Source organism: Mus musculus, chromosome 7, assembly GCF_000001635.26.
Source record: "Mus musculus strain C57BL/6J chromosome 7, GRCm38.p6 C57BL/6J".
Taxonomy (NCBI): domain Eukaryota; kingdom Metazoa; phylum Chordata; class Mammalia; order Rodentia; family Muridae; genus Mus; species Mus musculus.
In genome coordinates, this window is record NC_000073.6 from 59,857,320 (window position 1) to 59,884,750 (window position 27,431).

At 48.3% G+C, this 27,431-nt stretch overlaps 1 long non-coding RNA gene and 11 other non-coding genes across 12 annotated transcripts in view; all 12 read right to left on the reverse strand.

Annotated features, from left to right (window-relative positions):
- The window catches only part of Snhg14 (small nucleolar RNA host gene 14), a 1,177,441-nt gene that overhangs the window by 584,583 nt on the left and 565,427 nt on the right, over positions 1 to 27,431 (reverse strand). The window contains exons 36-44 of the long non-coding RNA NR_146211.1: positions 25,020 to 25,166; positions 22,490 to 22,636; positions 19,964 to 20,110; positions 17,411 to 17,557; positions 14,895 to 15,041; positions 12,361 to 12,507; positions 9,819 to 9,965; positions 7,271 to 7,417; positions 2,245 to 2,391 (exon numbers count right to left, since the gene is read on the reverse strand). This is a non-coding gene — a long non-coding RNA (small nucleolar RNA host gene 14). The remainder of the gene's footprint in view (positions 1 to 2,244; positions 2,392 to 7,270; positions 7,418 to 9,818; positions 9,966 to 12,360; positions 12,508 to 14,894; positions 15,042 to 17,410; positions 17,558 to 19,963; positions 20,111 to 22,489; positions 22,637 to 25,019; positions 25,167 to 27,431) is intronic.
- Gm26433 lies at positions 1,895 to 1,988 on the reverse strand. Its single transcript, XR_003947097.1, has one exon. It is a non-coding gene; the product is annotated as a small nucleolar RNA SNORD116 (small nucleolar RNA).
- Snord116l17 lies at positions 4,412 to 4,505 on the reverse strand. The gene has a single exon (XR_003947098.1). It is a non-coding gene; the product is annotated as a small nucleolar RNA SNORD116 (small nucleolar RNA).
- On the reverse strand, positions 6,921 to 7,014 carry Gm25615. The gene has a single exon (XR_003947136.1). It is a non-coding gene; the product is annotated as a small nucleolar RNA SNORD116 (small nucleolar RNA).
- Snord116l16 lies at positions 9,469 to 9,562 on the reverse strand. The gene has a single exon (XR_003947099.1). It is a non-coding gene; the product is annotated as a small nucleolar RNA SNORD116 (small nucleolar RNA).
- Snord116l15 lies at positions 12,011 to 12,104 on the reverse strand. Its single transcript, XR_003947100.1, has one exon. It is a non-coding gene; the product is annotated as a small nucleolar RNA SNORD116 (small nucleolar RNA).
- Snord116l14 lies at positions 14,545 to 14,638 on the reverse strand. The gene has a single exon (XR_003947111.1). It is a non-coding gene; the product is annotated as a small nucleolar RNA SNORD116 (small nucleolar RNA).
- On the reverse strand, positions 17,061 to 17,154 carry Snord116l13. The gene has a single exon (XR_003947101.1). It is a non-coding gene; the product is annotated as a small nucleolar RNA SNORD116 (small nucleolar RNA).
- On the reverse strand, positions 19,616 to 19,705 carry Snord116l2 (small nucleolar RNA, C/D box 116-like 2). The gene has a single exon (NR_033779.1). It is a non-coding gene; the product is annotated as a small nucleolar RNA, C/D box 116-like 2 (small nucleolar RNA).
- On the reverse strand, positions 22,140 to 22,233 carry Snord116l8. The gene has a single exon (XR_003947102.1). It is a non-coding gene; the product is annotated as a small nucleolar RNA SNORD116 (small nucleolar RNA).
- Positions 24,670 to 24,763, reverse strand: Snord116l7. Its single transcript, XR_003947103.1, has one exon. It is a non-coding gene; the product is annotated as a small nucleolar RNA SNORD116 (small nucleolar RNA).
- Positions 27,180 to 27,273, reverse strand: Snord116l6. The gene has a single exon (XR_003947104.1). It is a non-coding gene; the product is annotated as a small nucleolar RNA SNORD116 (small nucleolar RNA).

Sequence of the window (27,431 nt, forward strand, 5' to 3'; positions counted from 1 at the left end):
GATCTCACTTGCTGTTACTCTCAGGCCTTGGATGTGAACATGCCATGCCCTTTGTCTCAAGTGCTTGCTGGGTCCTCAGCTCACTCTAAGGACTTAAGGATGATATGTGAGCTGCAATACTGGTACTCAACACTTTCTCTTAGGTCTTTGCCATCAACTTCCTCCACCAGTGTCCTGAGCATAGTTTTCACGGGAATGAAGGCTCTTCTCCAAGCATGCAGTCAGAAAAAGCCAATAACAAGGGCAATCATAGGTCCCCTTGCCTATGCAGTCGAAGAAGGAGGAGGCAGCTCTGAATAACTCCACCAGCAAAATTGGGCCTCCAAGCATATCTAAGCCAACAACTTTTGAGCCTTCAATCATGGCTCCAGTCCTTCTCTGATCATTACTTCTGGGTCTTTGCATGAGGTAAAATCAAGCTCCTCTGAGAGTTCAGAACTCCAGGTCATGGGAAGCAGGCTTCATTTTCACAGCTGAAAGGAAACCCCCTCTCTCTCCCTCTCTCTGTGTTAGTGTTTGTGTGTGTGTGTGTGTGTGTGTGTGTGTGTGTGTGTGTGTGTGTGTGTGTGTGTGTCTTTTACCCTGAGACATTCCTTGCTGTGGCAGCCAGTCTCTATTTCGTGTCTACCTATCCAGTGCTCATTTTGTCTGTTGTGAAGACTTCCACCTCTCTCATGAGATTGCTTTTGGCCATCCACCCCTGCTTTGATCTCTTCTGGTGAAAAGTTCTCAGGCTATACTGCTCAGCTTCTCACACTAATGAAAATCCCATTGTGCAGAACTATCACAGGCCAGGATCCGACTTGACTCAAGTTATCTTAGTGTGTCAAATGCAGTCTGCATCCAAGAACTTATTTTCTCCCTGATGATTCCCATGAGCATGGCTCTCAAGGTGGATTTGCAAAACACGATGTGCCCTGTTGAAACCTCCTTCCTATGCACACTAGCAACTTGTCTTTCCAGAAGAGTTAGGCCAAAACATCGAAAAGAAAGGTCCCCTGACACCTTGGTCTCTAATTTAGAGGGTCCCTCACCAAGATGGTTCTCCTAAGGCTGTGGGTGCAAAAACTGTTTCTAGACTTTCCCTTTGACCTTGCCAAGGAGGCTGACAACAAGGTCCAAATATACCAAGGATATCCCTTCAACAACATCCAAAGCAACAGCACCTACCAAAGAGGACATTCCTACCAAAGTTATTTCAACAAATCTATTGAGACACAGGTCTGCAAGTCTCATGCTCCCAGCGAGTCCATCAAAGTTTCATCCGTCTACAGACACAGGTAAGTGTGTAAATGTGGTGCAAACTGACCCGTGAGGTGCCTGCCATCACCTCCAAAGGTTAGCTCCTCCTCTATTTCCTAGCCAATCCCCCGGGAACTTCCAAGCTGCAAGGGACACAGAGCCTTCTGTTCACCACCTGAACCGACAACAGTCACACAGTCCCGTTTAAATGTTACTGGGTCAAGCTACACTCTACCAGCAGCCTGCATTCTATTGACTACGTAAAGCAATGCAACAGGGTTAAAATTCATATAAGTGCTTCTGAGAAGCCTGAGTCCACTGCTTGATATTCCCATGTGAAAAGCCAAGATTTGGTGCCACTGCCACTGCTTCTTTTGCCTCACAGTCTACTTTCCACAATGGCTGGGGCCCTCTTCTTGGACCTAGCACGACTACCTACTGAGTATCTGCCAAGGATCTCCACTACAGCAAAGGGAGCAAGCCACCAGAGCTTAAGGACGTGCTGTGTCCTACACCATGGAATTTTGGCAGAGTAGGCCAAGCACACACCTGGCTCTGGAGAGTCTGGCTAGAGCCCGAAGAAGTCAAGAACAATGGAGTGGTTGGGCAGCCTGTGCCTGACGCCCATAGCACCTGGGAGACCCAAGATGCTGGACCTCAGTTCCGATGAGAGTGGCGGTACAGAGTTTTCACTCATTTTGTTCAGCTTTTCCAAGGAATGTTTGACTGGGAATCATCATAGATCCAAGCTCGTTGGAGTGCATTGCATCAAGTGGTTCCAGGACTCTGGAGTGCTCTGGCTTTGGGGAGAGCAATGGACTGCTGGACACTGACAATCCACTGCCAGGGAACAATGGGCCGAAGCTCCAAACATGGGAGAAACCAGAGGCCCTAGGCATGCTCCATGTCCCGAAGGGCCTGGACATATTCAATGGCAGCCGTTACCTGCTCCACCAAGACCTGGGCACCTAGAATTCATGCAGCAATTCCCATGTTCCTTACCATTTAACTCAGGTGACCTAGGGCAAGTCAGCAACACCACAACAGTTCGATGGAGACTCAGTTGGACGACATAAACACTCAGCCAATGCTGTGGGGCCATTTCCTCTGCATGTTTTCCATGGACCATACTGGAAAGGGAATGCAACCCTGTGAAGACAACACAAAGAACATGCCCCGATTACAGTGGGACCAATGCAAAACCACATGGATTATGGGCTTACCATGTACTATGGGCTTGTCATATCTCACAGGCACCCTCAACACTCCTGCTCTTACCAACCTCTTCACACTGCCCTTCCAGATCTCACTTGCTGTTACTCTCAGGCCTTGGATGTGAACATGCCATGCCCTTTGCTCTCAAGTGCTTGCTGGGTCCTCAGCTCACTCTAAGGACTTAAGGATGATATGTGAGCTGCAATACAGGTACTCAACACTTTCTCTTAGGTCCATGCCATCAACTTCTTCCACCAGTGTCCTGAGCAAAGTTTCAAGGGAATGAAGGCTCTTCTCCAAGCATCCAGTCAGAAAAAGCCAATAACAAGGGCAATCATAGGTCCCCTTGCCTATGCTGACGAAGAAGGAGGCAGCTCTGAATAACTCCACCAGCAATATTGGGCCTCCAAGGATATCTAAGCCAACAACTTTTGAGCCTTCAATCATGGCTCCAGTCCTTCTCTGATCATTACTTCTGGGTCTTTGCATGAGGTAAAATCAAGCTCCTCTGAGAGTTCAGAACTCCAGGTCATGGGAAGCAGGCTTCATTTTCACAGCTGAAAGGAACCCCCCTCTCTCTCCCTCTCTCTGTGTTAGTGTGTGTGTGTGTGTGTGTGTGTGTGTGTGTGTGTGTCTTTTACCCTGAGACATTCCTTGCTGTGGCAGCCAGGCTCTATTTCTGTCTACCTATCCAGTGCTCATTTTGTCTGTTGTGAAGACTTCCACCTCTCTCATGAGATTGCTTTTGGCCATCCACCCCTGCTTTGATCTCTTCTGGTGAAAAGTTCTCAGGCTATACTGCTCAGCTTCTCACACTAATGAAAATCCCATTGTGCAGAACTATCACAGGCCAGGATCCGACTTGACTCAAGTTATCTTAGTGTGTCAAATGCAGTCTGCATCCAAGAACTTATTTTCTCCCTGATGATTCCCATGAGCATGGCTCTCAAGGTGGATTTGCAAAACACGATGTGCCCTGTTGAAACCTCCTTCCTATGCACACTAGCAACTTGTCTTTCCAGAAGAGTTAGGCCAAAACATCGAAAAGAAAGGTCCCATGACACCTTGGTCTCTAATTTAGAGGGTCCCTCACCAAGATGGTTCTCCTAAGGCTGTAAGTGCAAGAACTGTTCCTAGACTTTCCCTTTGACCTTGCCAAGCAGGCTGACAACAAGGTCCAAATATACCAAGGATATCCCTTCCACAACATCCAAAGCAACAGCACCTACCAAAGAGGAGATTCCTTCAAAAATTATTTCAACAAATCTATGGAGACACAGGTCTGCAAGTCTCATGCTGCCAGCGAGTCCATCAAAGTTTCATCGGTCTACAGACACAGGTAAGTGTGTAAATGTGGTGCAAACTGACCCGTGAGGTGCCTGCCATCACTTCCAAGACTTAGCTCCTTCTCTATTTCCTAGCCTATCCCCCGGGAAACTTCCAAGCTGCCAGGGACACAGAGCTTTCTGTTCACCAACTGAACTGACAACAGTCACACAGTCCCATTTACATGCTAATGGGTCAAGCTACACTCTACCAGCAGCCTGCATTCTATTGATTATGTAAAGCAATGCAACAGGGTTAAAATTCATATAAGTGCTTCTGAGAAGCCGGAGTCCACTGCTTGATATTCCCCTGTGAAAAGCCATGTTATGGTGCCACTGCCACTGCTACTTTTGCCTCACAGTCTACTTTCCACAATGGCTGGGGCCCTCTCCTTGGACCTAGCATGACTATCCACTGAGTATCTGCCAAGCATCTCCACTACAGCAAAGGGAGCAAGCCACCAGAGCTTAAGGACCTGCTGTGTCCTACGCCATGGATTTTTGGCAGAGTAGGCCAAGCACACACCTGTCTCTGGAGAGTCTGGCTAGAGCCAGAAGAAGTCAAGAACAATGGAGTGGTTGGGCAGCCTGTGCCTGACGCCCATAGCACCTGGGAGACCCAAGATGCTGGACCTCAGTTCCGATGAGAGTGGCGGTACAGAGTTTTCACTCATTTTGTTCAGCTTTTCCAAGGAATGTTTGACTGGGAATCATCATAGATCCAAGCTCGTTGGAGTGCATTGCATCAAGTGGTTCCAGTACTCTGGATTGCTCTGGCTTTGGGGAGAGAAATGGACTGCTGGACACTGACAATCCACTGCCAGGGAACAATGGGCCGAAGCTCCAAACATGGGAGAAACCAGAGGCCCTAGGCATGCTCCATGTCCCGAAGGGCCTGGACATAATCAATGGCAGCCGTTCCCTGCTCCACCAAGACCTGGGCACCTAGAATTCATGCAGCAATTCCCATGTTCCTTACCATTTAACTCAGGTAACCTAGGGCCAGTCAGCAACACCACAACAGTTCGATGGAGACTCGGTTGGACGACATAAACTCTCAGCCAATGCTGTGGGGCCATTTCCTCTGCATGTTTTCTATGGATCATACTGGAAAGGGAATGCAACCCTGTGAAGACAACACAGAGAACATGCCCCGATTACAGTGGGACCAATGCAAAACCACATGGATTATGGGCTTACCATGTACTATGGGCTTGTCATATCTCACAGGCACCCTCAACACTCCTGCTCTTACCAACCTCTTCACACTGCTCTTCCAGATCTCACTTGCTGTTACTCTCAGGCCTTGGATGTGAACATGCCATGCCCTTTGTCTCAAGTGCTTGCTGGGTCCTGAGCTCACTCTAAGGACTTAAGGATGATATGTGAGCTGCAATACAGGTACTCAACACTTTCTCTTAGGTCTTTGCCATCAACTTCCTCCACCAGTGTCCTGAGCATAGTTTTCAAGGGAATGGAGGCTCTTCTCCAAGCATGCAGTCAGAAAAAGCCAATAACACGGGCAATTATAGGTCCCCTTGCCTATGCAGTCGAAGAAGGAGGAGGCAGCTCTGAATAACTCCACCAGCAATATTGGGCCTCCAAGGATATCTAAGCCAACAACTTTTGAGCCTTCAATCATGGCTCCAGTCCTTCTCTGATCATTACTTCTGGGTCTTTGCATGAGGTAAAATCAAACTCCTCTGAGAGTTCAGAATTCCAGCTCATGGGAAGCAGGCTTCATTTTCACAGCTGAAAGGAACCCCCTCTCTCTCCCTCTCTCTGTGTTAGTGTGTGTGTGTGTGTGTGTGTGTGTGTCTTTTACCCTGAGACATTCCTTGCTGTGGCAGCCAGTCCCTATTTCTGTCCACCTGTCCAGTGCTCATTTTGTCTGTTGTGAAGACTTCCACCTCTCTCATGAGATTGCTTTTGGCCATCCACCCCTGCTTTGATCTCTTCTGGTGAAAAGTTCTCAGACTATACTGCTCAGCTTCTCACACTAATGAAAATCCCATTGTGCAGAACTATCACAGGCCAGGATCCGACTTGACTCAAGTTATCTTAGTGTGTCAAATGCAGTCTGCATCCAAGAACTTATTTTCTCCCTGATGATTCCCATGAGCATGGCTCTCAAAATGGATTTGCAAAACACGATGTGCCCTGTTGAAACCTCCTTCCTATGCACACTAGCAACTTGTCTTTCCAGAAGAGTTAGGCCAAAACATCGAAAAGAAAGGTCCCATGACACCTTGGTCTCTAATTTAGAGGGTCCCTCACCAAGATGGTTCTCCTAAGGCTGTGGGTGCAAGAACTGTTCCTAGACTTTCCCTTTGACCTTGCCAAGGAGGCTGACAACAAGGTCCAAATATACCAAGGATATCCCTTCAACAACATCCAAAGCAACAGCACCTACCAAAGAGGAGATTCCTACCAAAGTTATTTTAACAAATCTATCGAGACACAGGTCTGCAAGTCTCATGCTGCCAGCGAGTCCATCAAAGTTTCATCCGTCTACAGACACAGGTAAGTGTGTAAATGTGGTGCAAACTGACCCGTGAGGTGCCTGCCATCACCTCCAAGGCTTTGCTCCTTCTCTATTTCCTAGCCAATCGCCCGGGAAACTTCCAAGCTGCCAGGGACACAGAGCCTTCTGTTCACCACCTGAACCGACAACAGTCACACAGTCCCGTTTACATGCTACTGGGTCAAGCTACACTCTACCAGCAGCCTGCATTCTATTGACTACGTAATGCAATGCAACAGGGTTAAAATTCATATAAGTGCTTCTGAGAAGCCTGTCTCCACTGCTTGATATTCCCATGTGAATAGCCAAGATTTGGTGCCACTGCCACTGCTACTTTTGCCTCACAATCTACTTTCCACAATGGCTGGGGCCCTCTCCTTGGACCTAGCACGACTACCTACTGAGTATCTGCCAAGCATCTCCACTACAGCAAAGGGAGCAAGCCACCAGTGCTTAAGGACCTGCTGTGTCCTACACCATGAATTTTTGGCAGAGTAGGCCAAGCACACACCTGTCTCTGGAGAGTCTGGCTAGAGCCCGAAGAAGTCAAGAACAATGGAGTGGTTGGGCAGCCTGTGCCTGACGCCCATAGCACCTGGGAGACCCAAGATGCTGGACCTCAGTTCCGATGAGAGTGGCGGTACAGAGTTTCCACTCATTTTGTTCAGCTTTTCCAAGGAATGTTTGACTGGGAATCATCATAGATCCAAGCTCGTTGGAGTGCATTGCATCAAGTGGTTCCAGTACTCTGGAGTGCTCTGGCTTTGGGGAGAGCAATGGACTGCTGGACACTGACAATCCACTGCCAGGGAACAATGGGCCAAAGCTCAAAACATGGGAGAAACCAGAGGCCCTAGGCATGCTCCATGTCCCGAAGGGCCTGGACATAATCAATGGCAGCTGTTCCCTGCTCCACCAAGACCTGGGCACCTAGAATTCATGCAGCAATTCCCATGTTCCTTACCATTTAACTCAGGTGACCTAGGGCAAGTCAGCAACACCACAACAGTTCGATGGAGACTCAGTTGGACGACATAAACACTCAGCCAATGCTGTGGGGCCATTTCCTCTGCATGTTTTCCATGGACCATTCTGGAAAGGGAATGCAACCCTGTGAAGACAACACAAAGAACATGCCCTGATTACAGTGGGACCAATGCAAAACCACATGGATTATGGGCTTACCATGTACTATGGGCTTGTCATATCTCACAGGCACCCTCAACACTCCTGCTCTTACCAACCTCTTCACACTGCCCTTCCAGATCTCACTTGCTGTTACTCTCAGGCCTTGGATGTGAACATGCCATGCCCTTTGTCTCAAGTGCTTGCTGGGTCCTCAGCTCACTCTAAGGACTTAAGGATGATATGTGAGCTGCAATACTGGTACTCAACACTTTCTCTTAGGTCTTTGCCATCAACTTCCTCCACCAGTGTCCTGAGCATAGTTTTCACGGGAATGAAGGCTCTTCTCCAAGCATGCAGTCAGAAAAAGCCAATAACAAGGGCAATCATAGGTCCCCTTGCCTATGCAGTCGAAGAAGGAGGAGGCAGCTCTGAATAACTCCACCAGCAAAATTGGGCCTCCAAGGATATCTAAGCCAACAACTTTTGAGCCTTCAATCATGGCTCCAGTCCTTCTCTGATCATTGCTTCTGGGACTTTGCATGAGGTAAAATCAAACTCCTCTGAGAGTTCAGAATTCCAGCTCATGGGAAGCAGGCTTCATTTTCACAGCTGAAAGGAACCCCCCTCTCTCTCCCTCTCTCTGTGTTAATGTGTGTGTGTGTGTGTGTGTGTGTGTGTGTGTGTGTGTGTGTGTGTGTGTGTGTGTGTGTGTGTCTTTTACCCTGAGACATTCCTTGCTGTGGCAGCCAGTCCCTATTTCTGTCCACCTGTCCAGTGCTCATTTTGTCTGTTGTGAAGACTTCCACCTCTCTCATGAGATTGCTTTTGGCCATCCACCCCTGCTTTGATCTCTTCTGGTGAAAAGTTCTCAGGCTATACTGCTCAGCTTCTCACACTAATGAAAATCCCATTGTGCAGAACTATCACAGGCCAGGATCCGACTTGACTCAAGTTATCTTAGTGTGTCAAATGCAGTCTGCATCCAAGAACTTATTTTCTCCCTGATGATTCCCATGAGCATGGCTCTCAAGGTGGATTTGCAAAACACAATGTGCCCTGTTGAAACCTCCTTCCTATGCACACTAGCAACTTGTCTTTCCAGAAGAGTTAGGCCAAAACATCGAAAAGAAAGGTCCCATGACACCTTGGTCTCTAATTTAGAGGGTCCCTCACCAAGATGGTTCTCCTAAGGCTGTGGGTGCAAGAACTGTTCCTAGACTTTCCCTTTGACCTTGCCAAGGAGGCTGACAACAAGGTCCAAATATACCAAGGATATCCCTTCAACAACATCCAAAGCAACAGCACCTACCAAAGAGGAGATTCCTACCAAAGTTATTTTAACAAATCTATCGAGACACAGGTCTGCAAGTCTCATGCTGCCAACGAGTCCATCAAAGTTTCATCCGTCTACAGACACAGGTAAGTGTGTAAATGTGGTGCAAACTGACCCGTGAGGTGCCTGCCATCACCTCCAAGGCTTAGCTCCTTCTCTATTTCCTAGCCAATCGCCCGGGAAACTTCCAAGCTGCCAGGGACACAGAGCCTTCTGTTCACCACCTGAACCGACAACAGTCACACAGTCCCGTTTACATGCTACTGGGTCAAGCTACACTCTACCAGCAGCCTGCATTCTATTGACTACGTAATGCAATGCAACAGGGTTAAAATTCATATAAGTGCTTCTGAGAAGCCTGTCTCCACTGCTTGATATTCCCATGTGAATAGCCAAGATTTGGTGCCACTGCCACTGCTACTTTTGCCTCACAATCTACTTTCCACAATGGCTGGGGCCCTCTCCTTGGACCTAGCACGACTACCTACTGAGTATCTGCCAAGCATCTCCACTACAGCAAAGGGAGCAAGCCACCAGTGCTTAAGGACCTGCTGTGTCCTACACCATGAATTTTTGGCAGAGTAGGCCAAGCACACACCTGTCTCTGGAGAGTCTGGCTAGAGCCCGAAGAAGTCAAGAACAATGGAGTGGTTGGGCAGCCTGTGCCTGACGCCCATAGCACCTGGGAGACCCAAGATGCTGGACCTCAGTTCCGATGAGAGTGGCGGTACAGAGTTTTCACTCATTTTGTTCAGCTTTTCCAAGGAATGTTTGACTGGGAATCATCATAGATCCAAGCTCGTTGGAGTGCATTGCATCAAGTGGTTCCAGTACTCTGGAGTGCTCTGGCTTTGGGGAGAGCAATGGACTGCTGGACACTGACAATCCACTGCCAGGGAACAATGGGCCAAAGCTCAAAACATGGGAGAAACCAGAGGCCCTAGGCATGCTCCATGTCCCGAAGGGCCTGGACATAATCAATGGCAGCTGATCCCTGCTCCACCAAGACCTGGGCACCTAGAATTCATGCAGCAATTCCCATGTGCCTTACCATTTAACTCAGGTGACCTAGGGCAAGTCAGCAACACCACAACAGTTCGATGGAGACTCAGTTGGACGACATAAACACTCAGCCAATGCTGTGGGGCCATTTCCTCTGCATGTTTTCCATGGACCATACTGGAAAGGGAATGCAACCCTGTGAAGACAACACAAAGAACATGCCCTGATTACAGTGGGACCAATGCAAAACCACATGGATTATGGGCTTACCATGTACTATGGGCTTGTCATATCTCACAGGCACCCTCAACACTCCTGCTCTTACCAACCTCTTCACACTGCCCTTCCAGATCTCACTTGCTGTTACTCTCAGGCCTTGGATGTGAACATGCCATGCCCTTTGTCTCAAGTGCTTGCTGGGTCCTCAGCTCACTCTAAGGACTTAAGGATGATATGTGAGCTGCAATACTGGTACTCAACACTTTCTCTTAGGTCTTTGCCATCAACTTCCTCCACCAGTGTCCTGAGCATAGTTTTCACGGGAATGAAGGCTCTTCTCCAAGCATGCAGTCAGAAAAAGCCAATAACAAGGGCAATCATAGGTCCCCTTGCCTATGCAGTCGAAGAAGGAGGAGGCAGCTCTGAATAACTCCACCAGCAAAATTGGGCCTCCAAGGATATCTAAGCCAACAACTTTTGAGCCTTCAATCATGGCTCCAGTCCTTCTCTGATCATTGCTTCTGGGACTTTGCATGAGGTAAAATCAAACTCCTCTGAGAGTTCAGAATTCCAGCTCATGGGAAGCAGGCTTCATTTTCACAGCTGAAAGGAACCCCCCTCTCTCTCCCTCTCTCTGTGTTAATGTGTGTGTGTGTGTGTGTGTGTGTGTGTGTGTGTGTGTGTGTGTGTGTGTGTGTGTGTCTTTTACCCTGAGACATTCCTTGCTGTGGCAGCCAGTCCCTATTTCTGTCCACCTGTCCAGTGCTCATTTTGTCTGTTGTGAAGACTTCCACCTCTCTCATGAGATTGCTTTTGGCCATCCACCCCTGCTTTGATCTCTTCTGGTGAAAAGTTCTCAGGCTATACTGCTCAGCTTCTCACACTAATGAAAATCCCATTGTGCAGAACTATCACAGGCCAGGATCCGACTTGACTCAAGTTATCTTAGTGTGTCAAATGCAGTCTGCATCCAAGAACTTATTTTCTCCCTGATGATTCCCATGAGCATGGCTCTCAAGGTGGATTTGCAAAACACAATGTGCCCTGTTGAAACCTCCTTCCTATGCACACTAGCAACTTGTCTTTCCAGAAGAGTTAGGCCAAAACATCGAAAAGAAAGGTCCCATGACACCTTGGTCTCTAATTTAGAGGGTCCCTCACCAAGATGGTTCTCCTAAGGCTGTGGGTGCAAGAACTGTTCCTAGACTTTCCCTTTGACCTTGCCAAGGAGGCTGACAACAAGGTCCAAATATACCAAGGATATCCCTTCAACAACATCCAAAGCAACAGCACCTACCAAAGAGGAGATTCCTACCAAAGTTATTTTAACAAATCTATCGAGACACAGGTCTGCAAGTCTCATGCTGCCAACGAGTCCATCAAAGTTTCATTCGTCTACAGACACAGGTAAGTGTGTAAATGTGGTGCAAACTGACCCGTGAGGTGCCTGCCATCACCTCCAAGGCTTAGCTCCTTCTCTATTTCCTAGCCAATCGCCCGGGAAACTTCCAAGCTGCCAGGGACACAGAGCCTTCTGTTCACCACCTGAACCGACAACAGTCACACAGTCCCGTTTACATGCTACTGGGTCAAGCTACACTCTACCAGCAGCCTGCATTCTATTGACTACGTAATGCAATGCAACAGGGTTAAAATTCATATAAGTGCTTCTGAGAAGCCTGTCTCCACTGCTTGATATTCCCATGTGAATAGCCAAGATTTGGTGCCACTGCCACTGCTACTTTTGCCTCACAATCTACTTTCCACAATGGCTGGGGCCCTCTCCTTGGACCTAGCACGACTACCTACTGAGTATCTGCCAAGCATCTCCACTACAGCAAAGGGAGCAAGCCACCAGTGCTTAAGGACCTGCTGTGTCCTACACCATGAATTTTTGGCAGAGTAGGCCAAGCACACACCTGTCTCTGGAGAGTCTGGCTAGAGCCCGAAGAAGTCAAGAACAATGGAGTGGTTGGGCAGCCTGTGCCTGACGCCCATAGCACCTGGGAGACCCAAGATGCTGGACCTCAGTTCCGATGAGAGTGGCGGTACAGAGTTTTCACTCATTTTGTTCAGCTTTTCCAAGGAATGTTTGACTGGGAATCATCATAGATCCAAGCTCGTTGGAGTGCATTGCATCAAGTGGTTCCAGTACTCTGGAGTGCTCTGGCTTTGGGGAGAGCAATGGACTGCTGGACACTGACAATCCACTGCCAGGGAACAATGGGCCAAAGCTCAAAACATGGGAGAAACCAGAGGCCCTAGGCATGCTCCATGTCCCGAAGGGCCTGGACATAATCAATGGCAGCTGTTCCCTGCTCCACCAAGACCTGGGCACCTAGAATTCATGCAGCAATTCCCATGTGCCTTACCATTTAACTCAGGTGACCTAGGGCAAGTCAGCAACACCACAACAGTTCGATGGAGACTCAGTTGGACGACATAAACACTCAGCCAATGCTGTGGGGCCATTTCCTCTGCATGTTTTCCATGGACCATACTGGAAAGGGAATGCAACCCTGTGAAGACAACACAAAGAACATGCCCTGATTACAGTGGGACCAATGCAAAACCACATGGATTATGGGCTTACCATGTACTATGGGCTTGTCATATCTCACAGGCACCCTCAACACTCCTGCTCTTACCAACCACTTCACACTGCCCTTCCAGATCTCACTTGCTGTTACTCTCAGGCCTTGGATGTGAACATGCCATGCCCTTTGTCTCAAGTGCTTGCTGGGTCCTCAGCTCACTCTAAGGACTTAAGGATGATATGTGAGCTGCAATACTGGTACTCAACACTTTCTCTTAGGTCTTTGCCATCAACTTCCTCCACCAGTGTCCTGAGCATAGTTTTCACGGGAATGAAGGCTCTTCTCCAAGCATGCAGTCAGAAAAAGCCAATAACAAGGGCAATCATAGGTCCCCTTGCCTATGCAGTCGAAGAAGGAGGAGGCAGCTCTGAATAACTCCACCAGCAAAATTGGGCCTCCAAGGATATCTAAGCCAACAACTTTTGAGCCTTCAATCATGGCTCCAGTCCTTCTCTGATCATTGCTTCTGGGACTTTGCATGAGGTAAAATCAAACTCCTCTGAGAGTTCAGAATTCCAGCTCATGGGAAGCAGGCTTCATTTTCACAGCTGAAAGGAACCCCCCTCTCTCTCCCTCTCTCTGTGTTAATGTGTGTGTGTGTGTGTGTGTGTGTGTGTGTGTGTGTGTGTGTGTGTGTGTCTTTTACCCTGAGACATTCCTTGCTGTGGCAGCCAGTCCCTATTTCTGTCCACCTGTCCAGTGCTCATTTTGTCTGTTGTGAAGACTTCCACCTCTCTCATGAGATTGCTTTTGGCCATCCACCCCTGCTTTGATCTCTTCTGGTGAAAAGTTCTCAGGCTATACTGCTCAGCTTCTCACACTAATGAAAATCCCATTGTGCAGAACTATCACAGGCCAGGATCCGACTTGACTCAAGTTATCTTAGTGTGTCAAATGCAGTCTGCATCCAAGAACTTATTTTCTCCCTGATGATTCCCATGAGCATGGCTCTCAAGGTGGATTTGCAAAACACAATGTGCCCTGTTGAAACCTCCTTCCTATGCACACTAGCAACTTGTCTTTCCAGAAGAGTTAGGCCAAAACATCGAAAAGAAAGGTCCCATGACACCTTGGTCTCTAATTTAGAGGGTCCCTCACCAAGATGGTTCTCCTAAGGCTGTGGGTGCAAGAACTGTTCCTAGACTTTCCCTTTGACCTTGCCAAGCAGGCTGACAACAAGGTCCAAATATACCAAGGATATCCCTTCCACAACATCCAAAGCAACAGCACCTACCAAAGAGGAGATTCCTACCAAAGTTATTTCAACAAATCTATCGAGACACAGGTCTGCAAGTCTCATGCTGCCAGCGAGTCCGTCAAAGTTTCATCCGTCTACAGACACAGGTAAGTGTGTAAATGTGGTGCAAACTGACCCGTGAGGTGCCTGCCATCACCTCCAAAGGTTAGCTCCTCCTCTATTTCCTAGCCAATCGCCCGGGAAACTTCCAAGCTGCCAGGGACACAGAGCCTTCTGTTCACCACCTGAACCGACAACAGTCACACAGTCCCGTTTAAATGTTACTGGGTCAAGCTACACTCTACCAGCAGCCTGCATTCTATTGACTACGTAAAGCAATGCAACAGGGTTAAAATTCATATAAGTGCTTCTGAGAAGCCTGAGTCCACTGCTTGATATTCCCATGTGAAAAGCCAAGATTTGGTGCCACTGCCACTGCTACTTTTGCCTCACAGTCTACTTTCCACAATGGCTGGGGCCCTCTCCTTGGACCTAGCATGACTACCTACTGAGTATCTGCCAAGCATCTCCACTACGGCAAAGGGAGCAAGCCACCAGAGCTTAAGGACGTGCTGTGTCCTACACCATGGATTTTTGGCAGAGTAGGCCAAGCACACACCTGTCTCTGGAGAGTCTGGCTAGAGCCCGAAGAAGTCAAGAACAATGGAGTGGTTGGGCAGCCTGTGCCTGACGCCCATAGCACCTGGGAGACCCAAGATGCTGGACCTCAGTTACGATGAGAGTGGCGGTACAGAGTTTTCACTCATTTTGTTCAGCTTTTCCAAGGAATGTTTGACTGGGAATCATCATAGATCCAAGCTCGTTGGAGTGCATTGCATCAAGTGGTTCCAGTACTCTGGAGTGCTCTGGCTTTGGGGAGAGCAATGGACTGCTGGACACTGACAATCCACTGCCAGGGAACAATGGGCCGAAGCTCCAAACATGGGAGACACCAGAGGCCCTAGGCCTGCTCCATGTCCCGAAGGGCCTGGACATAATCAATGGCAGCCGTTCCCTGCTCCACCAAGACCTGGGCACCTAGAATTCATGCAGCAATTCCCATGTTCCTTACCATTTAACTCAGGTGCCCTAGGGCAAGTCAGCAACTCCACAACAGTTCAATGGAGACTCAGTTGGACGACATAAACTCTCAGCCAATGCTGTGGGGCCATTTCCTCTGCATGTTTTCCATGGACCATACTGGAAAGGGAATGCAACCCTGTGAAGACAACACAAAGAACATGCCCTGATTACAGTGGGACCAATGCAATACCACATGGATTATGGGCTTACCATGTACTATGGGCTTGTCATATCTCACAGGCACCCTCAACACTCCTGCTCTTACCAACCTCTTCACACTGCCCTTCCAGATCTCACTTGCTGTTACTCTCAGGCCTTGGATGTGAACATGCCATGCCCTTTGCTTTCAAGTGCTTGCTGGGTCCTCAGCTCACTCTAAGGACTTAAGGATGATATGTGAGCTGCAATACAAGTACTCAACACTTTCTCTTAGATCCATGCCATCAACTTCATCCACCAGTGTCCTGAGCAAAGTTTTCAAGGGAATGAAGGCTCTCTCCAAGCATCCAGTCAGAAAAAACCAATAACAAGTGCAATCATAAGTCCCCTTGCCTATGCAGTCGAAAAAGGAGGAGGCAGCTCTGAATAACTCCACCAGCAAAATTGGGCCTCCAAGGATATCTAAGCCAACAACTTTTGAGCCTTCAATCATGGCTCCAGTCCTTCTCTGATCATTACTTCTGGGTTTTGCATGAGGTAAAATCAAACTCCTCTGAGAGTTCAGAATTCCAGCTCATGGGAAGCAGGCTTCATTTTCACAGCTGAAAGGAACCCCCCTCTCTCTCCCTCTCTCTGTGTTAGTGTGTGTGTGTGTGTGTGTGTGTGTGTGTGTGTGTCTTTTACCCTGAGACATTCCTTGCTGTGGCAGCCAGTCCCTATTTCTGTCCACCTGTCCAGTGCTCATTTTGTCTGTTGTGAAGACTTCCACCTCTCTCATGAGATTGCTTTTGGCCATCCACCCCTGCTTTGATATCTTCTGGTAAAATTTCTCAGACTATACTGCTCAGCTTCTCACACTAATGAAAATCCCATTGTGCAGAACTATCACAGGCCAGGATCCGACTTGACTCAAGTTATCTTAGTGTGTCAAATGCAGTCTGCATCCAAGAACTTATTTTCTCCCTGATGATTCCCATGAGCATGGCTCTCAAGGTGGATTTGCAAAACACGATGTGCCCTGTTGAAACCTCCTTCCTATGCACACTAGCAACTTGTCTTTCCAGAAGAGTTAGGCCAAAACATCGAAAAGAAAGGTCCCATGACACCTTGGTCTCTAATTTAGAGGGTCCCTCGCCAAGATGGTTCTCCTAAGGCTGTGGGTGCAAGAACTGTTCCTAGACTTTCCCTTTGACCTTGCCAAGGAGGCTGACAACAATGTCCAAATATACCAAGGATATCCCTTCAACAACATCCACATCAACAGCACCTACCAAAGAGGAGATTCCTACAAAAATTATTTCAACAAATCTATGGAGACACAGGTCTGCAAGTCTCATGCTGCCAGCGAGTCCATCAAAGTTTCATCCGTCTACAGACACAGGTAAATGTGTAAATGTGGTACAAACTGACCCGTGAGGTGCCTGCCATCACCTCCAAGGCTTAGCTCCTTCTCTATTTCCTAGCAACCCCCCGGGGAAACATCCAAGCTGCCAGGGACACAGAGCCTTCTGTTCACCACCTGAAATGACAACAGTCACACAGTCCCATTTACATGCTACTGGGTCAAGCTACACTCTACCAGCAGCCTGCATTCTATTGACTACGTAAAGCAATGCAACAGGGTTAAAATTCATATAAGTGCTTCTGAGAAGCCTGAGTCCACTGCTTGATATTCCCATCTGAAAAGCCAAGATTTGGTGCCACTGCCACTGCTACTTTTGCCTCACAGTCTACTTTCCACAATGGCTGGGGCCCTCTCCTTGGACCTAGCATGACTACCTACTGAGTATCTGCCAAGCATCTCCACTACAGCAAAGGGAGCAAGCCACCAGAGCTTAAGGACCTGCTGTGTCCTACGCCATGGATTTTTGGCAGAGTAGGCCAAGCACACACCTGTCTCTGGAGAGTCTGGCTAGAGCCCGAAGAAGTCAAGAACAATGGAGTGGTTGGGCAGCCTGTGCCTGACGTCCATAGCACCTGGGAGACCCAAGATGCTGGACCTCAGTTCCGATGAGAGTGGCGGTACAGAGTTTTCACTCATTTTGTTCAGCTTTTCCAAGGAATGTTTGACTGGGAATCATCATAGATCCAAGCTCGTTGGAGTGCATTGCATCAAGTGGTTCCTGTACTCTGGAGTGCTCTGGCTTTGGGGAGAGCAATGGACTTCTGGACACTGACAATCCACTGCCAGGGAACAATGGGCCGAAGCTCCAAACATGGGAGAAACCAGAGGCCCTAGGCATGCTCCATGTCCCGAAGGGCCTGGACATAATCAATGGCAGCCGTTCCCTGCTCCACCAAGACCTGGGCACCTAGAATTCATGCAGCAATTCCCATGTTCCTTACCATTTAACTCAGGTGACCTAGGGCAAGTCAGCAACACCACAACAGGTCGATCGAGACTAAGTTGGTCGACATAAACACTCAGCCAATGCTGTGGGGCCATTTCCTCTGAATGTTTTCCATGGACCATACTGGAAAGGGAATGCAACCCTGTGAAGACAACACAGAGAACATGCCCCGATTACAGTGGGACCAATGCAAAACCACATGGATTATGGGCTTACCATGTACTATGGGCTTGTCATATCTCACAGGCACCCTCAACACTCCTGCTCTTACCAAACTCTTCACACTGCCTTTCCAGATCTCACTTGCTGTTACTCTCAGGCCTTGAATGTGAACATGCCATGCCCTTTGCTCTCAAGTGCTTGCTTGGTCCTCAGCTCACTTTAAGGACTTAAGGATGATATGTGAGCTGCAATACAGGTACTCAACACTTTCTCTTAGGTCCATGTCATCAACTTCCTCCACCAGTGTCCTAAGCAAAGTTTTCAAGGGAATGAAGGCTCTTCTCGAAGCATCCAGTCAGAAAAAACCAATAACAAGGGCAATCAGAGGTCCCCTTGCCTATGCAGTCAAAAAAGGAGGAGGCAGCTCTGAATAACTCCACCAGCAAAATTGGGCCTCCAAGGATATCTAAGCCAACAACTTTTGAGCCTTCAATCATGGCTCCAGTCCTTCTCTGATCATTACTTCTGGGTCTTTGCATGAGGTAAAATCAAACTCCTCTGAGAGTTCAGAATTCCAGCTCATTGGAAGCAGGCTTCATTTTCACAGCTGAAAGGAACCCCCTCTCTCTCCCTCTCTCTTTGTTAGTGTGTGTGTGTGTGTGTGTGTCTGTGTGTGTGTGTGTGTGTGTGTGTGTGTGTGTGTGTGTGTGTGTGTGTGTCTTTTACCCTGAGACATTCCTTGCTGTGGCAGCCAGTCCCTATTTCTGTCCACCTGTCCAGTGCTCATTTTGTCTGTTGTGAAGACTTCCACCTCTCTCATGAGATTGCTTTTGGCCATCCACCCCTGCTTTGATCTCTTCTGGTGAAAAGTTCTCAGACTATACTGCTCAGCTTCTCACACTAATGAAAATCCCATTGTGCAGAACTATCACAGGCCAGGATCCGACTTGACTCAAGTTATCTTAGTGTGTCAAATGCAGTCTGCATCCAAGAACTTATTTTCTCCCTGATGATTCCCATGAGCATGGCTCTCAAGGTGGATTTGCAAAACACGATGTGCCCTGTTGAAACCTCCTTCCTATGCACACTAGCAACTTGTCTTTCCAGAAGAGTTAGGCCAAAACATCGAAAAGAAAGGTCCCATGACACCTTGGTCTCTAATTTAGAGGGTCCCTCAACAAGATGGTTCTCCTAAGGCTGTGGGTGCAAAAAATGTTCCTAGACTTTCCCTTTGACCTTGCCAAGCAGGCTGACAACAAGGTCCAAATATACCAAGGATATCCCTTCCACAACATCCAAAGCAACAGCACCTACCAAAGAGGAGATTCCTTCAAAAATTATTTCAACAAATCTATCGAGACACAGGTCTGCAAGTCTCATGCTCCCAGCGAGTCCATCAAAGTTTCATCCGTCTACAAACACAGGTGGTGTGTAAATGTGGTGCAAACTGACCCGTGAGGTGCCTGCCATCACCTCCAAGGCTTAGCTCCTTCTCTATTTCCTAGCCAACCCCCCGGGAAACTTCCAAGCTGCCTGGGACACAGAGCCTTCTGTTCACCACCTGAACCGACAACAGTCACACAGTCCCGTTTATATGCTAATGGGTCAAGCTACACTCTACCAGCAGCCTGCATTCTATTGATTACGTAAAGCAATGCAACAGGGTTAAAATTCATATAAGTGCTTCTGAAGCCGGAGTCCACTGCTTGATATTCCCATGTGAAAAGCCATGATTTGGTGCCACTGCCACTGCTACTTTTGCCTCACAGTCTACTTTCCACAATGGCTGGGGCCCTCTCCATGGACCTAGCACGACTATCCACTGAGTATCTGCCAAGCATCTCCACTACAGCAAAGGGAGCAAGCCACCAGAGCTTAAGGACCTGCTGTGTCCTACGCCATGGATTTTTGGCAGAGTAGGCCAAGCACACACCTGTCTCTGGAGAGTCTGGCTAGAGCCCGAAGAAGTCAAGAACAATGGAGTGGTTGGGCAGCCTGTGCCTGATGCCCATAGCAACTGGGAGACCCAAGATGCTGGACCTCAGTTCCGATGAGAGTGGCGGTACAGAGTTTTCACTCATTTTGTTCAGCTTTTCCAAGGAATGTTTGACTGGGAATCATCATAGATCCAAGCTCGTTGGAGTGCATTGCATCAAGTGGTTCCAGTACTCTGGAGTGCTCTGGCTTTGGGGAGAGCAATGGACTGCTGGACACTGACAATCCACTGCCAGGGAACAATGGGCCAAAGCTCCAAACATGGGAGAAACCAGAGGCCCTAGGCATGCTCCATGTCCTGAAGGGCCTGGACATAATCAATGGCAGCCGTTCCCTGCTCCACCAAGACCTGGGCACCTAGAATTCATGCAGCAATTCCCATGTTCCTTACCATTTAACTCAGGTAACCTAGGGCAAGTCAGCAACACCACAACAGTTCGATGGAGACTCAGTTGGACGACATAAACTCTCAGCCAATGCTGTGGGGCCATTTCCTCTGCATGTTTTCTATGGATCATACTGGAAAGGGAATGCAACCCTGTGAAGACAACACAGAGAACATGCCCCGATTACAGTGGGACCAATGCAAAACCACATGGATTATGGGCTTACCATGTACTATGGGCTTGTCATATCTCACAGGCACCCTCAACACTCCTGCTCTTACCAACCTCTTCACACTGCCCCTCCAGATCTCACTTGCTGTTACTCTCAGGCCTTGGATGGGAACATGCCATGCCCTTTGTCTCAAGTGCTTGCTGGGTCCTCAGCTCACTCTAAGGACTTAAGGATGATATGTGAGCTGCAATACAGGTACTCAACACTTTCTCTTAGGTCCATGTATTCAACTTCTTCCACCAGTGTCCTGAGCAAAGTTTTCAAGGGAATGAAGGCTCTTCTCCAAGCATCCAGTCAGAAAAAGCCAATAACAAGGGCAATCATAGGTCCCCTTGCTTATCCTGACAAAGAAGGAGGAGGCAGCTCTGAATAACTCCACCAGCAAAATTGGGCCTCCAAGGATATCTAAGCCAACAACTTTTGAGCCTTCAATCATGGCTCCAGTCCTTCTCTGATCATTACTTCTGTGTCTTTGCATGAGGTAAAATCAAGCTCCTCTGAGAGTTCAGACTCCAGGTCATGGGAAGCAGGCTTCATTTTCACAGCTGAAAGGAACCCCCCTCTCTCTCCCTCTCTCTGTGTTAGTGTGTGTGTGTGTGTGTGTGTGTGTGTGTGTGTGTGTGTGTGTGTCTTTTACCCTGAGACATTCCTTGCTGTGGCAGCCAGTCTCTATTTCTGTCTACCTATCCAGTGCTCATTTTGTCTGTTGTGAAGACTTCCACCTCTCTCATGAGATTGCTTTTGGCCATCCACCCCTGCTTTGATCTCTTCTGGTGAAAGTTCTCAGGCTATACTGCTCAGCTTCTCACACTAATGAAAATCCCATTGTGCAGAACTATCACAGGCCAGGATCCGACTTGACTCAAGTTATCTTAGTGTGTCAAATGCAGTCTGCATCCAAGAACTTATTTTCTCCCTGATGATTCCCATGAGCATGGCTCTCAAGGTGGATTTGCAAAACACAATGTGCCCTGTTGAAACCTCCTTCCTATGCACACTAGCAACTTGTCTTTCCAGAAGAGTTAGGCCAAAACATCGAAAAGAAAGGTCCCATGACACCTTGGTCTCTAATTTAGAGGGTCCCTCACCAAGATGGTTCTCCTAAGGCTGTAAGTGCAAGAACTGTTCCTAGACTTTCCCTTTGACCTTGCCAAGGAGGATGACAACAAGGTCCAAATATACCAAGGATATCCCTTCAACAACATCCAAAGCAACAGCACCTACCAAAGAGGAGATTCCTACAAAAATTATTTCAACAAATCTATCAAGACACAGGTCTGCAAGTCTCATGCTGCCAGCGAGTCCATCAAAGTTTCATCCGTCTACAGACACAGGTAAGTTTGTAAATGTGGTGCAAACTGACCCGTGAGGTGCCTGCCATCACCTCCAAAGGTTAGCTCCTCCTCTATTTCCTAGCCTATCCCCCGGGAAACTTCCAAGCTGCCAGGGACACAGAGCCTTCTGTTCACCACCTGAACTGACAACAGTCACACAGTCCCATTTACATGCTAATGGGTCAAGCTACACTCTACCAGCAGCCTGCATTCTATTGATTACGTAAAGCAATGCAACAGGGTTAAAATTCATATAAGTGCTTCTGAGAAGCCTGAGTCCACTGCTTGATATTCCCATCTGAAAAGCCAAGATTTGGTGCCACTGCCACTGCTACTTTTGCCTCACAGTCTACTTTCCACAATGGCTGGGGCCCTCTCCTTGGACCTAGCATGACTACCTACTGAGTATCTGCCAAGCATCTCCACTACAGCAAAGGGAGCAAGCCACCAGTGCTTAAGGACCTGCTGTGTCCTACACCATGAATTTTTGGCAGAGTAGGCCAAGCACACACCTGTCTCTGGAGAGTCTGGCTAGAGCCCGAAGAAGTCAAGAACAATGGAGTGTTTGGGCAGCCTGTGCCTGACGCCCATAGCACCTGGGAGACCCAAGATGCTGGACCTCAGTTCCGATGAGAGTGGCGGTACAGAGTTTTCACTCATTTTGTTCAGCTTTTCCAAGGAATGTTTGACTGGGAATCATCATAGATCCAAGCTCGTTGGAGTGCATTGCATCAAGTGGTTCCAGTACTCTGGAGTGCTCTGGCTTTGGGGAGAGCAATGGACTGCTGGACACTGACAATCCACTGCCAGGGAACAATGGGCCAAAGCTCAAAACATGGGAGAAACCAGAGGCCCTAGGCATGCTCCATGTCCCGAAGGGCCTGGACATAATCAATGGCAGCTGTTCCCTGCTCCACCAAGACCTGGGCACCTAGAATTCATGCAGCAATTCCCATGTGCCTTACCATTTAACTCAGGTGACCTAGGGCAAGTCAGCAACACCACAACAGTTCGATGGAGACTCAGTTGGACGACATAAACACTCAGCCAATGCTGTGGGGCCATTTCCTCTGCATGTTTTCCATGGACCATACTGGAAAGGGAATGCAACCCTGTGAAGACAACACAAAGAACATGCCCTGATTACAGTGGGACCAATGCAAAACCACATGGATTATGGGCTTACCATGTACTATGGGCTTGTCATATCTCACAGGCACCCTCAACACTCCTGCTCTTACCAACCTCTTCACACTGCCCTTCCAGATCTCACTTGCTGTTACTCTCAGGCCTTGGATGTGAACATGCCATGCCCTTTGTCTCAAGTGCTTGCTGGGTCCTCAGCTCACTCTAAGGACTTAAGGATGATATGTGAGCTGCAATACTGGTACTCAACACTTTCTCTTAGGTCTTTGCCATCAACTTCCTCCACCAGTGTCCTGAGCATAGTTTTCACGGGAATGAAGGCTCTTCTCCAAGCATGCAGTCAGAAAAAGCCAATAACAAGGGCAATCATAGGTCCCCTTGCCTATGCAGTCGAAGAAGGAGGAGGCAGCTTTGAATAACTCCACCAGCAAAATTGGGCCTCCAAGGATATCTAAGCCAACAACTTTTGAGCCTTCAATCATGGCTCCAGTCCTTCTCTGATCATTGCTTCTGGGACTTTGCATGAGGTAAAATCAAACTCCTCTGAGAGTTCAGAATTCCAGCTCATGGGAAGCAGGCTTCATTTTCACAGCTGAAAGGAACCCCCCTCTCTCTCCCTCTCTCTGTGTTAATGTGTGTGTGTGTGTGTGTGTGTGTGTGTGTGTGTGTGTGTGTGTGTCTTTTACCCTGAGACATTCCTTGCTGTGGCAGCCAGTCCCTATTTCTGTCCACCTGTCCAGTGCTCATTTTGTCTGTTGTGAAGACTTCCACCTCTCTCATGAGATTGCTTTTGGCCATCCACCCCTGCTTTGATCTCTTCTGGTGAAAAGTTCTCAGGCTATACTGCTCAGCTTCTCACACTAATGAAAATCCCATTGTGCAGAACTATCACAGGCCAGGATCCGACTTGACTCAAGTTATCTTAGTGTGTCAAATGCAGTCTGCATCCAAGAACTTATTTTCTCCCTGATGATTCCCATGAGCATGGCTCTCAAGGTGGATTTGCAAAACACAATGTGCCCTGTTGAAACCTCCTTCCTATGCACACTAGCAACTTGTCTTTCCAGAAGAGTTAGGCCAAAACATCGAAAAGAAAGGTCCCATGACACCTTGGTCTCTAATTTAGAGGGTCCCTCACCAAGATGGTTCTCCTAAGGCTGTGGGTGCAAGAACTGTTCCTAGACTTTCCCTTTGACCTTGCCAAGCAGGCTGACAACAAGGTCCAAATATACCAAGGATATCCCTTCCACAACATCCAAAGCAACAGCACCTACCAAAGAGGAGATTCCTACCAAAGTTATTTCAACAAATCTATCGAGACACAGGTCTGCAAGTCTCATGCTGCCAGCGAGTCCATCAAAGTTTCATCCGTCTACAGACACAGGTAAGTGTGTAAATGTGGTGCAAACTGACCCGTGAGGTGCCTGCCATCACCTCCAAAGGTTAGCTCCTCCTCTATTTCCTAGCCAATCGCCCGGGAAACTTCCAAGCTGCCAGGGACACAGAGCCTTCTGTTCACCACCTGAACCGACAAGAGTCACACAGTCCCGTTTAAATGTTACTGGGTCAAGCTACACTCTACCAGCAGCCTGCATTCTATTGACTACGTAAAGCAATGCAACAGGGTTAAAATTCATATAAGTGCTTCTGAGAAGCCTGAGTCCACTGCTTGATATTCCCATGTGAAAAGCCAAGATTTGGTGCCACTGCCACTGCTACTTTTGCCTCACAGTCTACTTTCCACAATGGCTGGGGCCCTCTCCTTGGACCTAGCACGACTACCTACTGAGTATCTGCCAAGCATCTCCACTACAGCAAAGGGACCAAGCCACCAGAGCTTAAGGACGTGCTGTGTCCTACACCATGGATTTTTGGCAGAGTAGGCCAAGCACACACCTGTCTCTGGAGAGTCTGGCTAGAGCCCGAAGAAGTCAAGAACAATGGAGTGGTTGGGCAGCCTGTGCCTGACGCCCATAGCACCTGGGAGACCCAAGATGCTGGACCTCAGTTCCGATGAGAGTGGCGGTACAGAGTTTTCACTCATTTTGTTCAGCTTTTCCAAGGAATGTTTGACTGGGAATCATCATAGATCCAAGCTCGTTGGAGTGCATTGCATCAAGTGGTTCCAGTACTCTGGAGTGCTCTGGCTTTGGGGAGAGCAATGGACTGCTGGACACTGACAATCCACTGCCAGGGAACAATGGGCCGAAGCTCCAAACATGGGAGACACCAGAGGCCCTAGGCCTGCTCCATGTCCCGAAGGGCCTGGACATAATCAATGGCAGCCGTTCCCTGCTCCACCAAGACCTGGGCACCTAGAATTCATGCAGCAATTCCCATGTTCCTTACCATTTAACTCAGGTGACCTAGGGCAAGTCAGCAACACCACAACAGTTCGATGGAGACTCAGTTGGACGACATAAACTCTCAGCCAATGCTGTGGGGCCATTTCCTCTGCATGTTTTCCATGGACCATACTGGAAAGGGAATGCAACCCTGTGAAGACAACACAAAGAACATGCCCTGATTACAGTGGGACCAATGCAATACCACATGGATTATGGGATTACCATGTACTATGGGCTTGTCATATCTCACAGGCACCCTCAACACTCCTGCTCTTACCAACCTCTTCACACTGCCCTTCCAGATCTCACTTGCTGTTACTCTCAGGCCTTGGATGTGAACATGCCATGCCCTTTGCTTTCAAGTGCTTGCTGGGTCCTCAGCTCACTCTAAGGACTTAAGGATGATATGTGAGCTGCAATACAAGTACTCAACACTTTCTCTTAGATCCATGCCATCAACTTCATCCACCAGTGTCCTGAGCAAAGTTTTCAAGGGAATGAAGGCTCTCTCCAAGCATCCAGTCAGAAAAAACCAATAACAAGTGCAATCATAAGTCCCCTTGCCTATGCAGTCGAAAAAGGAGGAGGCAGCTCTGAATAACTCCACCAGCAAAATTGGGCCTCCAAGGATATCTAAGCCAACAACTTTTGAGCCTTCAATCATGGCTCCAGTCCTTCTCTGATCATTACTTCTGGGTCTTTGCATGAGGTAAAATCAAACTCCTCTGAGAGTTCAGAATTCCAGCTCATGGGAAGCAGGCTTCATTTTCACAGCTGAAAGGAACCCCCCTCTCTCTCCCTCTCTCTGTGTTAGTGTGTGTGTGTGTGTGTGTGTGTGTGTCTTTTACCCTGAGACATTCCTTGCTGTGGCAGCCAGTCCCTATTTCTGTCCACCTGTCCAGTGCTCATTTTGTCTGTTGTGAAGACTTCCACCTCTCTCATGAGATTGCTTTTGGCCATCCACCCCTGCTTTGATCTCTTCTGGTAAAAAGTTCTCAGACTATACTGCTCAGCTTCTCACACTAATGAAAATCCCATTGTGCAGAACTATCACAGGCCAGGATCCGACTTGACTCAAGTTATCTTAGTGTGTCAAATGCAGTCTGCATCCAAGAACTTATTTTCTCCCTGATGATTCCCATGAGCATGGCTCTCAAGGTGGATTTGCAAAACACGATGTGCCCTGTTGAAACCTCCTTCCTATGCACACTAGCAACGTGTCTTTCCAGAAGAGTTAGGCCAAAACATCGAAAAGAAAGGTCCCATGACACCTTGGTCTCTAATTTAGAGGGTCCCTCACCAAGATGGTTCTCCTAAGGCTGTGGGTGCAAGAACTGTTCCTAGACTTTCCCTTTGACCTTGCCAAGGAGGCTGACAACAATGTCCAAATATACCAAGGATATCCCTTCAACAACATCCAAAGCAACAGCACCTACCAAAGAGGAGATTCCTACAAAAATTATTTCAACAAATCTATGGAGACACAGGTCTGCAAGTCTCATGCTGCCAGCGAGTCCATCAAAGTTTCATCCGTCTACAGACACAGGTAAATGTGTAAATGTGGTACAAACTGACCCGTGAGGTGCCTGCCATCACCTCCAAGGCTTAGCTCCTTCTCTATTTCCTAGCAACCCCCCTGGGAAACATCCAAGCTGCCAGGGACACAGAGCCTTCTGTTCACCACCTGAAATGACAACAGTCACACAGTCCCATTTACATGCTACTGGGTCAAGCTACACTCTACCAGCAGCCTGCATTCTATTGACTACGTAAAGCAATGCAACAGGGTTAAAATTCATATAAGTGCTTCTGAGAAGCCTGAGTCCACTGCTTGATATTCCCATCTGAAAAGCCAAGATTTGGTGCCACTGCCACTGCTACTTTTGCCTCACAGTCTACTTTCCACAATGGCTGGGGCCCTCTCCTTGGACCTAGCATGACTACCTACTGAGTATCTGCCAAGCATCTCCACTACAGCAAAGGGAGCAAGCCACCAGAGCTTAAGGACCTGCTGTGTCCTACGCCATGGATTTTTGGCAGAGTAGGCCAAGCACACACCTGTCTCTGGAGAGTCTGGCTAGAGCCCGAAGAAGTCAAGAACAATGGAGTGGTTGGGCAGCCTGTGCCTGACGCCCATAGCACCTGGGAGACCCAAGATGCTGGACCTCAGTTCCGATGAGAGTGGCGGTACAGAGTTTTCACTCATTTTGTTCAGCTTTTCCAAGGAATGTTTGACTGGGAATCATCATAGATCCAAGCTCGTTGGAGTGCATTGCATCAAGTGGTTCCTGTACTCTGGAGTGCTCTGGCTTTGGGGAGAGCAATGGACTTCTGGACACTGACAATCCACTGCCAGGGAACAATGGGCCGAAGCTCCAAACATGGGAGAAACCAGAGGCCCTAGGCATGCTCC